Here is an 18,306-nt window from a genome sequence, read left to right as displayed (position 1 = left end):
AGTCTTCCAAAGAAAAGCAGATAGCACTCACCGGTCGTTTGAAGAATATTCTGCTCTTTATTAGCAATAAAAAAAGCATGTTGGCCGGGGGAGTGAGGACGGGAGTGGACAGAAACTTGATGACGGCCGTTTCGCGCCTGACTAGCGCTTCCATGGGTCATTGACCGTGGAAGCGCTAGTCAGGCGCGAAACGGCCGTCGTCAAGTTTCTGCCCACTCCCATCTTCACTCCCTGGCCAACATGCTTTTTTTATTGCTAATAAAGAGCGGAATATTCTTCAAAAGACCGGTGAGTGCTATCTGCTTTTCTTTGGAGTACACTAATCTGTGTTAGGCACACCAAGGCTCAGTGAGGACCGGGGTTCTATGAAGCTGAAAGGTGGTCGGAAGGCAGAACAGGGTGCTGCATGTTACCAAGTAACCAAATGGACTTGTTTTAACCCTGAGTGTCCCAATATATTACTCAAAGACCAGCCAAGTGAGTACTCCCCGTCCACAGTTAGTGGAGACGTGTTACAATATTTACATGTGTGTGTGTATGCGTATATGTGTATATGCAGTTTGTGTATATGACAGCCCCTGAAAATAAGCCTCAACCTATCTTTCAGAGCAAAAAATAATATAAGATCATGTTTTATTTTCAGACACAGCATATATTTATTGCATAGTTTCCTCTTTTATTATATATAATGTCATCTCTTACAACATAGTGTCCTTTTAATATGTATAACATATCCATCCATCCATCCATCCATCCCTTACATATCAAATTCTCTTATTTTTTATATTCATAACACACGCTTTATTTTATAGCATCCTCTCTTGCTAGATATGAAAGTAAATTACTTCTGATGACATATGGTAAAGATTATTTATTTTTCTAATGGAGTAGGCTGACGGATTGGACTTGTTGTCAAATGCTTCTCCATCAGCAGTTATTTTACTTTATAGCTAACAAAATAGAACTCTATGTAATAAAAATAGGGCGCCATAAATAACAAAAATGGTCTTGATAAAACTCAGTGTACCTACACCAGCAGATCACTAGGCTCCCGAAACCATCATTGATTATGAATACTTCACACAAGACTTTGGAAATCAATGTCCCAGAGTGTGGAGGAAGAGTGGAGAGACAGACAATCCAAGCTGCTTGAGTTCTACTGTGAAGTTTCCACAATCAGGGATGGTTTGGGGAGCCATGTCATCTGCTAGTATGGGCACACTGTGTTTTATCAAGACCAAAGTCAGCGTGGCAGTCTACCAGGAAATTTTAGAGCACTTCATGCTTCCCTCTGCCGACAAGCTTTTTTGAGTTGGAAATTTCATTCTCTAGCAGGATTTGGCACCTGTCCACACTGCCAAAAGTACCAATACCTGGTCTAAAAACAACAGTATCACTGTGCTTGATTGGCCAGCAAACTCGCCTGACCATAATCCCATTGAGAATCTATGGGATATTGTCAAGAGGGAGATGAGAGACACCAAACCCAACAATGCAGATGAGCTGAGTGCTGCTAACAAAGCAATCTGGGCTTCCATAACACCTCATCAGTGCCACAGGCTAATCACCTCAATGCCATGACGCATTGATGCAGTAATCGATGCCAAATGAGCCCCGACCAAGTATTGAGTTCATTTACTGAACATACATTTCAGCAGGCCAACATTTCAGATTTTAGAATCATTTTTCAAGATGGTGTTATAAAGTATTCTAATTTACTGTGATAATAACGTTTGAGCTTTCATTGTCTGTAAGCCATAATCATCAACATTATCAGAAATAAACACTTGAAATAGATCACTCTGTAATGACTCTATGTAATATATGAGTTTCACTTTTTGTATTGAAGAACTGAAATAATTAACTTTTTGATGATATTCTAATTTTGTGAGATGCCTCTGTACTAACAGATGGCGCTATATATAAAAATCAAGTACATTATGCAACGCATAATAAAGCTATATTGTTTTAGCCTTGAAAAGTGTTGATGTGCTGCCAGATTTGTTTTCTTGGACAGCACACAGATCCATCTAGTATGTCCTTTTCTAATCCTCAAAATCGGATCAGAATAGAACATGCTCTGAGTCTCGCAGATCTCATTCTCGGATCAGTGATTTTCAAGGATGTAATAATAATAATAATAATAATAATAATAAATCTTTACATGGCAGGGGCATCATGTGCTGCTTGCAAGCTCAAGGGCAGCTGCCGGAATACTCACTACTCTGCACGCTGGGACTATGCATGCAGAGAACAGTGAGTATTCATTGCTCTTCAGTAGCATGCATAGTATCAGCTGCCAGCTTCCTGCTGCTGCCAGCGGTCACGTGTGCCACTACTTGAAAGAAATGAATATTCACCTCTCTTCACACCCAGAGAGGTGAATATTCATTCCTTTTAATTAGTGCCACACGTGACCGCCCGGCAGCTGCAGGAAGGCTCCGACTGTCACTTACACTTACCTTCCTGGCGCTCCCTCGCAGCAGCTGCTTTATGCTTGCTATGTCCCTGCCATGCGCTGTTCACAAGCAGAGCACAGCTGCCGTACTCTGAACACTGGGACTGTGTGCACAGAGAGCAGTGAGTATTCATTCAATTTCATTCACTTCAATTTTTTCCTAATTTCCTCCTCTAAAACCTAGGTGCGTCTTATGGTCCGGTGTGTCTTATAGTCCGAAAAATATGGTACACAATTAGCCATGCACAATTCAAAAAAAAAAATTATAAGCTAGCACTGTACCCCTAATTGACTAATTTCTGCCGCCTAATAAATATAAATTAATCAGTCACTGTGCCTCACCCCCCAATTAATTTTAAATCTATGTACAGTACACACATTGTAAATGTGCTTTTCCAGAATGGATTTGTTGTGGTAAGAATATGCAGCATTTTACAGTGCCAGCAAAGTGAACGAGATTTCTGAAGTCTTGTACACATATTGCTTAGTTTTTCACTGCAGATTTGCAGCAGATTCAAATCTGTATCAAGTTAATTCTTGCAGTATTTTTGAACTGTATTTTACCCATACTAATGAGTGAGAAAAATTAGGCAACAAAAACAGATGTCAAAAATGCATATTTTACAGTTTTCTGTTGCAAATCCTGAACATGTGCACATATCCTTAGTCCCTTCCTGTGTCCTCCCCCCTCATTCATTATAAGTCCATGAAGGTATCATTGGCATCATAATGAATGTGTGGGTGGGAGAAGAAGTAATCAGGGTCTTATAATGAATTACTGGATGTGGGAGCCCCTATCTGACACATAGCATCCTCACCCACTTTGAAATTCATTATAGGTCCCTGATAACATCTTATCTCCTCATTTAATTCAAAATTTGTGTGTAATGTTCTCCCCCCACCTATTCATTATAAGTCCCTGATGGCATCCCCTGTCTCCACCCAAATCATTAAAGAGTGTCCTATCACCCTTACCTCTAAATGAATTGGGAGATGGAAGAAAACACAATCAGAATTTTATAATAAATTGGGTGATGGGAGAAGTCTCGCCTTATAATGAATTGGTGAGTAGAAGATCTCGCTATCAAGGACTTAGTATCACCTCCCCCCAAATTCATTATCAATCCATTTGTAATGTCTTCCACCCCTCCACCCCTTACACTCATCCCAATGCCCCACCCCCTCTCCCACCTCCCTCTCATTGTGGTCTGCCCCAAGTGTTGCTGTAAAAATAAAAATCATTCTCCTAGCCATACGTTCTCCCGAGGTATCCCTTTTTTCTTCTTCTTGCAAAGAGCTTTCTAAATCATGCAGAAGAGTGCTACAAACTAACATCATTGTGGCAAGCACCTGCATCACAAAGACAGCAGAGCAGCAGGATCACTCCCTGCCCGACATGTTTTTAGTGGTGAGGGCATACTGGCCATGGGCCCCCTGGAGCCTTGGTCTCTGAACGACAGACCAGATTGCCCCCGTTATTAGCCATCCTGTAAGAGCCCCTCTCCATCTCTGCTCCCTGGTGCAGCTGCATCGGTGGTATGTCTTCCCCAGAATCTACTGGGATGTAAATAGAAAAAGATAAACATAATGGCTTTGTAATTTTTCAATCCACTATTACCATTGTGATAACGTGTTATGTTTTATGGAATGGTGCTGATTTTGCCAAACTATAATGTGATTGCTTTACCATAGTAAAATATATATTTATTTCAGGTGCCATGTTGTATTTTTGAAGCAACTTTTGTCATTCAAATATCTGTCTAGGTAGCAATAAATGAAATATGACATTCTTGCAAAACACAAAAGGAAGCTTGGGTGCTAAACATCGTTGTCCCACCTCATCAAATTGTAAAGCATGTTTTTCATTATCTGGTAAATCTAACAGTTCATTAAACTGCAACAGCTAATGAAGCAAACAACCACCACAGCATACTTCAACCGAGTAAGTATTTTCAGCAATATACTGAAGTCATAAATAAGAAATTCAAGTAAATCACTGGGGCAGACTTTACTTTATGCTTTGAAGCAGCAGACTTCTGCTAGACTACAGGTCAAAATCAGGTTCTTATGAATCATACTGTTTGGCTTTATTAGGAACACGACCTTTGCCCTTACGTTTTCCAGATGGTAATATACTGGGTAATGGTCAAAACAGATTTGTATCTCATATTAAATTCTGGACACAGGCCTACATTTAAGTTAATACTCAATGTATTATCTACAGTTGTGTGAAAGTGTTTGCCCCCTCCCTGATTTTCTATTCTTTTGCTTGTTTGTCACACTTAAATGTTTCAGATCACCAAACAAATTTAAATATTAGACAAAGATAACACAAGTAATCATAAAATTCAGTTTTTAAATGAGGTCTAAGGGGTAAGGTTTCTCCTTGTGGAGTGTGACATACCAGCTCTGGCTTGTCAAGGTAAGGAGGCTTATTCGCCGTGCAATGCTCCTCTGGGAAATTTTATATGCAAATTGCCTCTTCAGAGAGAAAGAGGACTTTTACTCTACAGCACCACCTATTGGTGGTAGCAATCCTACAAGTCACAATCAACCCTTTAACGAGTCTTGTAATATGACTTAGGATAAAAGCCAAATCAGAATCTCAATTTGCAGACACGGTGTTTCGGGCTATTGGCCCTCGTCAGTGCAAAGTATGAAGGTTTTTATTATTAAAGGAAAAAAGAAATCCAAACCTACAGGGCCCTGTGTGAAAAGTGATTGCCACCCCTCACTAAAGCATAAATTAACTGTGGTTTTTCACATCTTTGGGAAGCTGCGTTTAAATTCCCTAGTCACACCCAGGTCTAATTACTGCCACACCTGTTCTCAATCAAGAAATCACTTAAATAGTATCTAGCTAACCAGGGGAAGAGTCTTGAGGAGATCATTTGCATATTTCCAGTGCCTTCTGGGATAAGTGAAGAGTCTCCGCGAGCTCAACGATCACTGGGTTTTGGCTCATCTTTCATCGTTTTTAAGAAATCTCAAGATGGAAGAGGCCAGGAGCCATTTGGTGAGCTGCATTTCTTGCTACATGTTCACAGATTTACCAGTGGAAAAGCCAAACTTCACATGCCACAAATGCAAGCTTGTGTCCCTGTTGGAGGAAAAGTTGCAAAATCTCGAAGAGAGGTTAGCTACATTGAAGATCATTAAGGAAGGTGAAGAGTTCTTGGACAGAGCAGAATTATCTCTTCATGTTACAGAAAGAGAAGAAATTCGAAGTGCACCTGAAGAAACAGAGGAATGGAGACATGTGACCCAGAGAAGCAGGAGGATCAGGAGGCAGTCAGCACCCATACTGCTCAGAAACCAGTACCAGGCTCTCACGCAGGAAAACAATGAAGAAATACATCAGGATAAGACTTTGCCAACAAACAGCAACCTTGTACGCCTTCAGAGTCCTCCTGGATGGAGAAAGAAAAATGTTGTGAAGAAGAAACGGAGAGTGGTGGTCATGGGGGATTCACTGTTGAGAGGAACAGAGGCCGCTATCTGCAGACCGGATATAACTTCAAGAGAAATGTGCTGTCTTCCAGGTGCAAAAATTAAAGATGTGTCTGACAGGATATCAGGACTCTTCAGACCTACAGATGACTTCCCAGTCCTGCTACTACATGTGGGGACAAATGACACCGCAAGAAACGACCTGGAAACCATCTGCAGAGACTTTGAAGACTTAGGCAAGAAAGTGAAAGAACTGGGAGCGCAGGTGGTCTTCTCTTCCATCCTCCCAGTGGATGGCCATGGAACAAGGAGGTGGAATAAGATTCTGCAAGTGAACAACTGGCTACGTCGATGGTGCCGTCAGCAACGATTTGGATTTCTGGATCACGGAGTGAACTACTTATATGATGGACTACTTGCTAGAGATGGGGTGCACCTTACGAAGACTGGAAAGCATGTATTTGGAAGTCGCCTTGCTACACTTGTAAGGAGAGCTTTAAACTAGAACAACATGGGAAGGGAAGCAAAAGACCAGAAAAAGCCATACACCTGACAAATGCTATTGAGAACTCTGCTATTAGAAGTGGAAAGGAAGAACAAAGACGAAAGAATCTAATTAATAAAAATATTGGAGAAAGAGAAACCAATCACAAACTAAAATGTTTCTATACTAATGTACAAAGCATGGGCAACAAACAAGGAGAATTGGAACTACTAACACAGGAAAAGAAATATGATGTCATTGGAATCACTGAAACTTGGTGGGACAATACACATGATTGGAATACAAGACTAGAAGGATACAACTTATTTGCAAGAAACAGACTTGATAAACGAGGAGGGGGTGTTGCATTGCATGTTAGAAACGCGTATATCTGCACAGAGATTGAAGCTTCAGAGACTGGGAGTTCTGTGGAAACTGTTTGGGTAAGAATACAAGGACAGAACAATGGAAAGGACACCATTGTAGGCATTTACTACAGGCCACCTGTGCAAGCTGAAGATATGGATGAACTCTTTATGCATCAAATGGCCAAGTTCTCCAAAAAATATGACATAGTTGTCATGGGAGATTTCAACTATCCAGACATTTGTTGGGAATCTCTCTCAGGCAAAACTAACAGGTCAAGGAAATTCTTATCTTCTCTTGCTGACAACTTTATCTTCCAAAAGGTAGGGGAGAAAACAAGGGGAACTGCTACCTTGGATCTAATCCTTATAAACAGGGAGGAAATGGTTGAGGAGGTAAAAGTGGCTGGGACCCTAGGAGGTAGCGACCATGCTATTTTAGAATTTTGCATAACTAGAGGAGGAAGACCTGTGAAGACTCAGACGTCAAGGTTAGATTTCATAAAGGCAGATTTTAAGGGATTCAGAAAGATAATTGGAGGGATCCAATGGCTGGATATCCTTAAAGACAAAAATGTCCAGGAAGGATGGGAAATCTTGAAAAATGAAATTCTCAAAGCACAGTTGTTAACAATTCCGAAAAGAGGGAAAAATAGGAAGCATTTAAGGAAACCAGGATAGGTGAACACAGAACTTAAGCACATGCTAAAAATGAAGAAAAAAATGTTTATAAAATGGAAAGAGGGAGGCATATCTAAAGAAGAATATAATGCTGTCTGCAGAACCTGCAGGGCACAAATCAGATTATCTAAAGCGGACAATGAATTGAGGCTTGCAAGAGATGTCAAAAGCAATAATAAAGGATTTTGGGGATATGTCAAAAGTAAAAGAAAAGTCAAAGATGCTATAGGATTTTTACAGGATGAAAATGATGAAATGGTAAGACAGGATGTTGAGAAGGCTGAACTTTTAAATTCCTATTTTGCATCTGTTTTCTCTCAGAAAGGAAATGTAACACCAACTGTTATTCACTGTCCTATTAAGGGAATAGAAGAATCCAGGATATCTATAAACAGAAAGATAGTGAGGAAACACTTAGCTAACCTAAATGAATTCAAGTCTCCAGGTCCAGATGAATTACACCCCAGAGTACTGAAGGAGATAGCAGAAGAAATTTTTGAACCCCTCTCCATAATCTTTGAAAATTCTTGGAGAACAGGAGAAGTGCCAGAAGACTGGAGAAGAGCAAATGTTGTTCCTATCTTCAAAAAGGGGAAGAAGGTGAACCCAGGCAACTATAGGCCGGTGAGTCTGACTTCTATACCAGGAAAGATCTTTGAACAAATTATTAAACAACATGTATGTCAATACCTGGATAAGAATGAAGTGATTAAACAGAGTCAGCATGGGTTTGTAACTAATAAGTCATGTCAGACTAACTTAATTTCCTTCTATGACGGTATCACTGATTGGGTGGATCAAGGAAATGCTGTAGATATAGTATATCTTGACTTCAGCAAAGCATTTGACAAAGTCTCTCATACAATCCTTAATGAAAAAATGACTAAGTATGGAATGGACAAGGCAACTGTTAGGTGGATTCATAACTGGCTTAGTGATCGGACCCAAAGAGTGGTCGTAAATGGCTGCACATCCAGTTGGAAGAATGACTCAAGTGGGGTACCACAGGGCTCTGTCCTGGGCCCTGTATTGTTCAACATCTTTATCAACGATTTAGATGAAGGAATTGAGGGTAAACTGATTAAATTTGCTGATGACACAAAGCTAAGAGGGATAGCTAATACTAGAGAAGAGAGAGAGAGGATTCAAAAAGATTTAAATAAACTGGAGAAGTGGGCAGCAACTAACAGAATGGTTTTTAACAGGGAGAAATGCAAAGTACTACATCTGGGCAATAAAAATGAAAAAAGCATATATAGAATGGGAGGAATAGGGCTAAGTGACAGCACATGTGAAAAAGACTTGGGTATACTAATAGATCACAGACTGAATATGAGTCAACAGTGTGATGCAGCAGCAAAAAAGGCAAATGCAATTCTAGGATGTATTAACAGAAGCATACAGTCTAGATCACGTGAAGTCATTATTTCCCTCTACTCCTCTTTGGTCAGACCTCATCTGGAATATTGTGTCCAGTTTTGGGCACCACATTTTAAAAAAGACATCAACAAACTGGAGCAAGTTCAGAAAAGAGCGACCAGAATGGTGACCGGTCTGCAAACCCTGTCTTATGAGGAAAAGTTGCAGGATTTGGGAATGTTTAGTTTGCAAAAGAGAAGACTGAGAGGAGACTTAATAGCTGTCTACAAATATCTAAAGGGCTGTCACATTGTAGAAGGATCAACTTTATTCTCATTTGCACAAGGAGAGACTAGAAGCAATGGGATGAAACTGAATGGGAGGAGACACAGATTAGATATTAGAAAAAACTTTTTGACAGTTAGAGTGATCAATGAGTGGAACAGGCTGCCATGAGAAGTTGTGAGTTCTCCTTCAATGGAAGTCTTCAAACAGAGGCTGGACAGACATCTGACTGGGATGATTTAGCGAATCCTGCTTTGAGCAGGGGGTTGGACCAGATGGCCCAGGAGGTCCCTTCCAACTCTACGATTCTATGATTCTATGATTCTATGATTCTAGCTGAAAGTCAAAGTCCTAACTCTAATCCAATTGAGATGCTGTGGCATGATCTTAAAAAGGCGGTTCAGGCTTGGAAACCCCCCAATGTGGCTGGATTACAACAACTCTGCAAAGAGTGGGCCAAAATTATTCCAACCATTATTAGGTTTATGGGGCAATCACTTTATACACAGGGCCCTGTAGGTTTGGATTACTTTGAAATTTAATAATAAAGACCTTAATTTAAAAACTCCATTTTGTGTTTACTTGCGCCTTCTTTGTCTAATATTTCAATTTGTTGGGTGATCAGAAACATTTAAGTGTGACAAACATGAAAAAAATAGGAAATCAGGAAGGGGGCAAACACCTTTCCCTATGTATGTATGTATCTATGTTATCTTTAGACTTAGTATGTAGTTGGATACTTATAATTTTGATGTTTCTAATGTAAGATTTCCACACAAAAAAGTATTTAAATAGGTTTATTTAGACTTGCTTTTTTTTAAGAGGGTATTTTCAGGAAGACAACCCATACAAAATTTAACCTGAAGATCAACAGATCATGATGATTCTGGTTTATGGAAGGTTTTGTGAATCTGGATCCATTACCCAGTCAAGATTTTCCTTAAACTAGGAAATTAGTAACCCATCATGTAACATATTTGTTTTTTTTACTAGTACATGTAGAAAGAGCTGGTGAGTGGGAAGACAAAAATGAGGCTGCAAGCAGCAGCAGGGTTAGAATGGCAGAAATACGCACACACTGCCCAAACTTTCAGGAGCAGCTCTGACTTATGTTTATTTAGTTTTTCAGGAACCTTTGCACCACCACGTTAAGCACATGTGCCATTCAACAGATGTGAATAAAACTGTTCAGGTGTAAGGGGGTGGCATTGCTATGGACAATAGAGACAAACTGCAACTTTAAGAGACAGAACCCCCTTGGCTAGAGCAATGGGACATTCGGCTCTCCCTGCAATAAGACTGCTTTGGTTTGTTCTGCCAGCTATGAGAGGGGAGGGGCTGTTCTTCCTGTGAGTGTTCTGAACTGGGAGTCTGCAGGAAGCTGGTGTGCTGTGAGCTGTGAGGAGAAAAACGTGCAGCTTGTAACTGACTGAACTTGTGGGAGTTTGTATACCCTTCTGCGGATAATGAAGGTGTCTTTCCTGAGTTGCTGTGAGGACCCTTGAAGATATACAAAGAAGGAATTCAGAAGAGGGAATTCACCATTTCTAGGAAAAAACAGGCTCAGAATCTTCACACAAGGACAAGACCACATTCCACAGAGCTTCCAGGGAGGACATCACATCATCTTGTAGAACTGCAGGGGGCCCCCAGGAAGGAACTGAGACACAAACGCTACTGTGAGTGTTAACCCCATGTGCACACATGTTTAGGGCATAGGTTAGGCCGCAATAGACAGAGCATGGTAGCCATGTGGCCGGAGTAGCAGCGGCCAGTCAGCCTATAGTTAGTGTAGCAGCATACTGTACTTTATTGCATTGTTTTGCCTTTTGAAAAATACACTGATCTGTAATAGTTGGTGCACCATGCCATTTGTATGACCCAGCTAGAGAATATCACTTTTGTAAATTGTTCTTACACAGGCGCAAAGCTGCTACAAGATTTTTCCCATTATCACAAACCATTAGGCACGGCTTGAGATTCACTGGCACCAACCAGGGAGCTCTTTTGAACTGGCTTTGCATGCTGATTTCAGCGGCGTGGTGGGTAGTAGCAGCTGATCAACTGGCTTGGGGATGCTCGCGGTGCTATTGCACCCTAATCCCACTTTTGCTGTGCTGCTGGAGCAGCATAGCCACCACCTCTTTCTTTGAACTCCACATGTCACTAGAATGACTTCTGCTCCATGTGGGGTCTAGGACGTCATCATCCCTTACATCTTTCTCCACCCACTCATCACCCCTTCCTTCCTTGCTGGTCTGCACACTGCCGAAAGACGCTGTAGTTGTTAACTGTGTTTAGTCATCCTCTGAGATGTGTTGCGGTGATCCACTGACTTTGTGCAATAGACTTCCCACGTACTCTTTCTTCAACCCAAAAAGTGGTTAAGCATCAGCTCACTCAGTCTCTTCTACTCTTGCAACAGGACCAGTGAGGTGGGCCAAGGAACCCCTGACAGTGGAGTCATCAAAAAACAGAAGAGTCTGCTGCATTATTTGTGGCTCTGACTGCTTGGCTGATTTGCTAGGGGGTGAGATGGAAGTTGGATGGCCATGGCCCTCAAGTGGCAACTCTGCACTTTCTATGGGGGACCAGGTGGAAGATAATGATAAGGATCTGAAGCTACTTTCAACCATCCAATCTAACACATTTTCAAAATCTTTTAGCCTCACTATTTGTGTAGTTGTATTTGGTGCTACGAAAGGATGCATACCATCCTCTCACCTGCGTGCATCAGAGGAAGATGTTGCATTTGAGCACGTAGCAGGCACAGAACGACCACATTCTCTCCCTGTAGCGGCTGCACCATCACCATCAGCAGCTGCACTAGTGCCACCATGACCACATCCAAGTCCTCAATTTGATGCTTTTCTCATTTTTGGGAGTGGTTTTGTCTACACAGTACTCACACAGATATGTCTGAAGAGTAGATATGTTTTTTTGAAATACTACTCATATATACACTACAGTATAGTAAAACTATTTGTTTGGCCTGCAAATGGCAAAGAGATGTTTGCTGAGATTTATTTATTTGCCTCATTACTCATATAGACACAGCGGTACAGTAAAATTATTGCTTTGACCTACAAATGGCAAAGAGAAAACTACTGAGATTTAGCTATTTGCACATTACTTGTATAGACAAAGCAGTACAGTATAATTATTGCTTTGCCCTACATATGGCAAAGACATGGCCGCTGAGATTTATGCATCTGCCAAATTTATCAAACAGAAACAGTGGCACAGTCAGATTGTTTGGTGTACAAAAGGAAAAAAAATTGCTGCAGAGTAGAATTATGTTTTTATGCTAACTGCTCGTACAGACATGGCTGTAGAGTACACACAGTGGCTTTTTGGAACAGCACTCCCACAAGCGGGGATGCAGAGTACACACAGTGGCTTTTGGCACAGTACTACAATAGATATTATTGCAGAGTTCACAGTTGTTTAAAGGCACAGTTGTCCCACAGATGAGGTTGCAGAGTACGCATAGCGGCTTTTGTCATAGTACATCCACAAATATGGGTTCAGAGTACACACAGTGACATTTGGCACAGTACTCTCACAGGTAGGGCTGCAAAGTACACACAGCGGTGTTTTGTACAGTTCTCTCACAGATATAAGTGCAGAGTACTAATAGCAGCCTAAAGGCACAGTACTCCCACAGCTGGAGGTGCAGAGTATACACAGCGGTTATTTTGAGAATGGGAACTGTTATGATTGAGTCACCGAGGAGGAAAAAAACAAAACACAAGCTCAGCCCAGAAAATCAGAGAGGTTGGAAACTAGCGGATTGCAGACCCCTGATCCTATCACACAACTAGTAGTAGCCGTGGAGTGTTCCTACGGTGATCCTAGACACCTCGTCACAGCCGGAGATCTACACAAGCCTAAAGAGAGAAAAAAGAAAAACTGACTGCCCCAGATGCCCAACATATAATGACGGTGAAGCAAGATGAAAACACTAACACAGATAGAAAGATAGGTTGAGCAAACGATGGGGCCCAAGCTAACTAAAAAGGACAGGACAGAAAAGCTGCTGTCTGCAATCCGAGAAAACCCTGCAAAAAAATACTACCAACACAACTGATAAGCAAAAAGAACCCTGAAGTCACTAGACTTCAAACCCTATATCAGCACTCAGAATATTCTGGAAGCAGAGCAAAAGAGAACACTGATCAAGGAAAAAGAATCCAGCACACCCCCGGCCGGGGATGGCTGAACTCAAAAAGCAAGGTAAACAAAACTAAAACTAATAAGTTCAATAGCAGAGCAAAAACTTATCTTTGGGAAGCAGGAATCAGACTGGTCTCCAAGAATCCAGCAGAGAAATCACCAGCGACTGAGAAGGGCGTCGGCTGCCTTATATCCAGTCTGTAGTTCCCGTTACCCAGTCACGATCCACCTGATCAGGTGTTTGGTTTCTTTCATCCAAATCATCCTCACTACCTTCCTTCACCAGAAGAGGGAGATCCTCGGACACAAAAGATGAATGAACAGATGAGCTCACAACAGGGAACACTCTGAACTATGATTAAGAACCAGTCAGTTTGAAACATGTAAGGTCATGAGTTTCCTGGATTAGTTACCTTTTTCTAAACTAATGGTTTGATACCATAATTTTAATCATGCTTTACATTAACGATTGTTGTTTTTAAATAATTATTGACCGATGGATCCGTTTGTGGATACCTTTCAACTGGCCTATGCTGCTCAAAAAGCCTTTCCAGCATGTGTAGGGTGGAGTTTGAATGCACAGTGATGTTGCACACCTGTCTGTGAGTTGGCACTTGCATATGCTACTGCAGCACTGCCACAGTGGTGGCAGCTGTAGCTGACTTGCGGAAAAGTGCACTGAAGCGGTGTACCTTGATCACTAGCTCTGGCAAATTTGGGAAGGCTTTCTAACATACACGACCACACCTGAGAGCCACAGATCTGTCTGGTCTGTTATTCCTTTTAATAACTTTGCTGCGTTGTGTGGTTTGTTGATGTGGATGATGTGCTCTGAAATAGCACACCAGAGATGGGGGATGAGGGGGGGAAGGAGGAGGTGCAGGAACTGGTGTAGGAGGAGGAGGAAACCCTGATAGTAGAGCCAGCAATCCTCTGCATCGGTAGCACATGTGTCATGCCAGAGTGGGACTCGGTCCCGGCCTCCACAATGTTCACCAATTGTGCCATCAGGGAAATGTAGCATCCCTCGCCACAAGCGCTTTTCCACATGTTAGTCGATAAGTGGACAATCGCAGTAACCACAATGGAAAGGGATGGGTGATATTCTTGGACAAATGCTGGTACAAGGCAGAACGCAACACTTTGAGAAATAGTGGTGGCTGGGGACCAAGAACCAAGGAACCAAATTTGTACATCTGTAGCAGGCCAATTTTGTTTTTTTTTATTTCACACCAATATTATATTAAAAATTAGAGAAAGATAACACAAGTAAACACAAAATGCATTTTTTAAATGCAGGTCTTTATTAATAAGGTGAAAAGTAGTGATGAGCGAGTATACTCATTACTCGGGTGATCTCCAAGTATTTTATAGCGCTCAGATATTTAGTTTTCGTCGCTACAGCTGCATGATTTGTGGCTGCTAGACAGGCTGAATACATGAGGGGCTTGCCTAACAAACGAGCATTCCTCACATGTATTCAGGCTGTCCAGCAGCTGGAAAACATGCAGCTGAGGTGACAAAACTAAATCTCCAAGTACTACAAAATACCCGGAGATCACCCGAGCATGCTCGGGGAAACACGAGCAACGAGTATACTCGCTTATCACTAGGGAAAAGAAATCCAAACCTACAGGGCCCTGTTTGAAAAAGTGATTGCCCCATAAACTTAATAACTGGTTGGACCATCCTTAGCAGTAATAACTGCAATCAAGCATTTGCGATTACTGGCATTGAGTCTTTAACAATGCTCTGGAGGAATTTTGGCCTGCTCATTCATGCAGAATTGTTGTAATTCAGCCACATTGGGGGGGTTTCTGAGCATGAACTACCTTTTTAAGGTCATGCCACAGCATCTCAATTAGATAAAGGTCAGTATTTTTACTAAGCAATGCCAAAGTTTTAATTTTGTTTTTCTTAAGTCATTCAGAGGTGTACTTGCCGGTGTGTTTTGGATCATTATCCTGCTGCATAACCCAAGTGCGCTTCAGCTTGAGGTCATGAACAGATGACCGGACATTCTCCTTTAGGATCTTTTGGTAGATAGCCGAATTCATGGCTGAGCAAGTCTTTCAGGTCCTGAAGCAGCAAAACAGCCACAGTACCATCACACTACTACCACCATATTTTACTGTTGGTATGCAGTTCCATTTCTGAAATGCTGTGTTATTTCTACACCAGACGGAATAGGACATAAAGCTTAGTCTATTTCTTATGGTGGAGCCATGAACACTGACCTTAACTGAGGCCTGCAATTCATTGGATGCTTTTGTGGGTTTTTTGAATTCTTTTGGATGAGTAATCACTTTGCTTTTGGGGTAATTGTGGTGGGTCGGCCACTCCTGGGAAGGTTCACCACTGTTCCATATTTTTCACTGTGATTCGCTGGAGTACCAAAGCTTTAGAAATGGCTTTATAACCTTTTCCAGATTGATAGATCTCAATTACTTTGTTTCTCATTTGTTCCAGAAATTATTTTGGTCTCGTCATGATGTCTAGATTTGATCATCTATTGGTCTACTTCATTTTGTGAGGCAGGTCCTATTTAAGTGATTTCTTGATTGAGAACAGGTGTGGCAGTAATCAGGCGTGGGTGTGGCTATTAAATTTGAATTCTGCTTCTCAAAAACCACAGTTTATTTATGTTTTAAGTGGGGGGAATAACTTTTTCACACAGGTCTCTGTAGGCTTGGATTTTTTCCTTTAATAATAAAGACCTTAATTTACAAACTGCATTTTGTGTTTATTTGTATTATCTTTATGAAATATTTCAATTTGTTTGGTGATCTGAAACATTGTGTGACAAACATGAAAAAATAGAGAATCAGAAAGGGGCAAACACTTTTTTCATACAATTGTACATGACAGTAATCAATTTTTGAATTAACAAATTTGTACACGTGAAGCAGGTCAATTTTGCTTGTTATTTCAAACCAATGACATTTCACACAAACCAAATTCTACAGTATATATGACAATTGTCAATTTTTTGAACAAATATATTTTGTGAACTGTACCAGGCCAAGCGGTTTTTAAAAATTTTAAACCATCGTAATTGTACACAAACAGTAATGATAATTAATTGAATCCAGAACACATTTTGAACATAAATATTTTGAAAGTGTAGTTGATATACTCCTACACTCATAAAGGCTTTGCATAAAATGCAATGCCAGGAAAAAAATTATAAAGAGTTACCCTATAGTAAATATAGTAGTAATCATCTTCAGGTGCTCGTTTCTTCTTCTCCTTCCTCAGAAGGCTGGGAGGACTGTCTCCTCCTGCTTCCTGGAGCCCGATTCCCTGGTGCCTGGACTATAAGTGACCTGGCTTCAAGTAGTGCCGGAGCCCCTGACATGTAGAAATGTACAACAGTCCCCTGTGTCACCTGCATCATCATTTTCTCCCACATATTAGATGGGGAACCCCAAGGACAGTTATAAATCCCAGGGGTGTTAGCCCCATCTTGAGCATCCTTGAGTAGCCTCTCCCACACTGTTCATTTTGCAAGAAGGGTTCATCCTGCTCCTTTCCTTTTCGGATAACACCCACCGCATCCCAGCGATATTGCCCCTCCATTTTGCTCAATGTGAGCCTGGTTACAGTCATCAGCTCTTGCAGCCTTTGAGGCAAGTGTTCGATTTATACTGCCCACTCTTTGAACAAGATGTGATGATGGATCCCTATCTTGTCTATAGACCCCCATTTCTGCTGCCCATCATGTATAACAACTTCTCCCCAGGGATGCCAACTCTTGTTACCTTGCGGCTAGTTGGTCCACTGGCATGTCTCCAGTTTTGTTCCTGACTTTCCTCTTTCTATCCTCCGACCAGCTTAGACCCCACAGTCCACTCCATAGTTGCTAGATCCTAGCTCTCCCATCTACAGTCTTCAAGAACTTACAGCTGTGAAGGCTGGGATCTGGGTTCGGGCCCTGATTGTTCCGGGAAAGTGGCTGGTTAAGGACAACCGGATCCTGCCTTCTCCACTGGTGCCCAAGCTAGATCTGTCTCCAATATTCCTCTGGTCGCTCCCTCGGTAGTCTTGCAGGATTCTGCCATCTTTGGTACTGTGGAGCCTACTAAGCGCGTTACACTGTATGGATGACTATTAAAATCCAGAAAAACATTTTAACGCTTTTTTTGAGTTTTAGATGCCACTGAAATGTAAAACAAAGCACGTAATACTCTATGAATAACAATATAGTCAATTTTTTCATCAAAGAAAAAAGAACGTGGTCACGTGCAGCAGCTATATATTTAGCAACGGACTGCAAAGCCCTAAGCCTAGATGCTGTATTCTGCCACTCTCCCTGCTCCTGCAACTGTTAATAGGCTAAATGCAGAATGTACAGTATATGATACAAACTGCAAAGCAAAAGATTAGCCCTTAGAAGGACTTGCTAGTATGATGTTTAAGCATCAGCACCAGTATCTGTAATAAGTTTATTCTAAAGTTCTATGGAGGCCGATGACGTGGGTCAAAATGAAGACAAACACAGTATATCACAGTTGAAGATGTAAATATCTATTGCAGAGATAAGAACTTCAGATAACAGATGCAAACTATGACTCTACATGTAAGCAGGCAATTAAACAGTCTTAAGAGTATGCAAATGTAGAGGTACAGACCTAGGGTGCAAGTACAAGTCCAGCAATGCAGGATCCAGAGGCCAAGAGCCTGGGCCGGCTCTTAAAGGAGAGCAGACCATAGTGGAGGTGGGTGCAGAGCGGGTGTAAAGCAACAGAGTCCTTCCGTGGTACGTAGATCCAGAAGCAAACAGGGTATCCCGAAGAATAGAAGAGGCAAGCAGGTTGCAAGTCCTTCCAGCTTGGCAGCAAGTAAGGTACAAGATACACAAGCAAGATATAGTGTGCAGAGTTCCTTTATATATGTAGCAGACAGGAAACAAGGAGTATCAGACAGGAAACAAGATGGCCCCGTGAAGCCAGCAACTCCATTTTGGGTAAGGGCAGAATTCAACTGAACTAAGGGCAAGAGCAGACAAAACAGGTACACAGTCCCAGTCCTTATATTACTCTCCTCTT

This window comes from Dendrobates tinctorius, unplaced genomic scaffold (genome assembly GCF_039654945.1).
Source record: "Dendrobates tinctorius isolate UK_male_01 unplaced genomic scaffold, ASM3965494v1 ptg000241l, whole genome shotgun sequence".
In the NCBI taxonomy this organism is placed as follows: Eukaryota; Metazoa; Chordata; class Amphibia; order Anura; family Dendrobatidae; genus Dendrobates; species Dendrobates tinctorius.
This window is presented reverse-complemented; position numbering follows the sequence as displayed.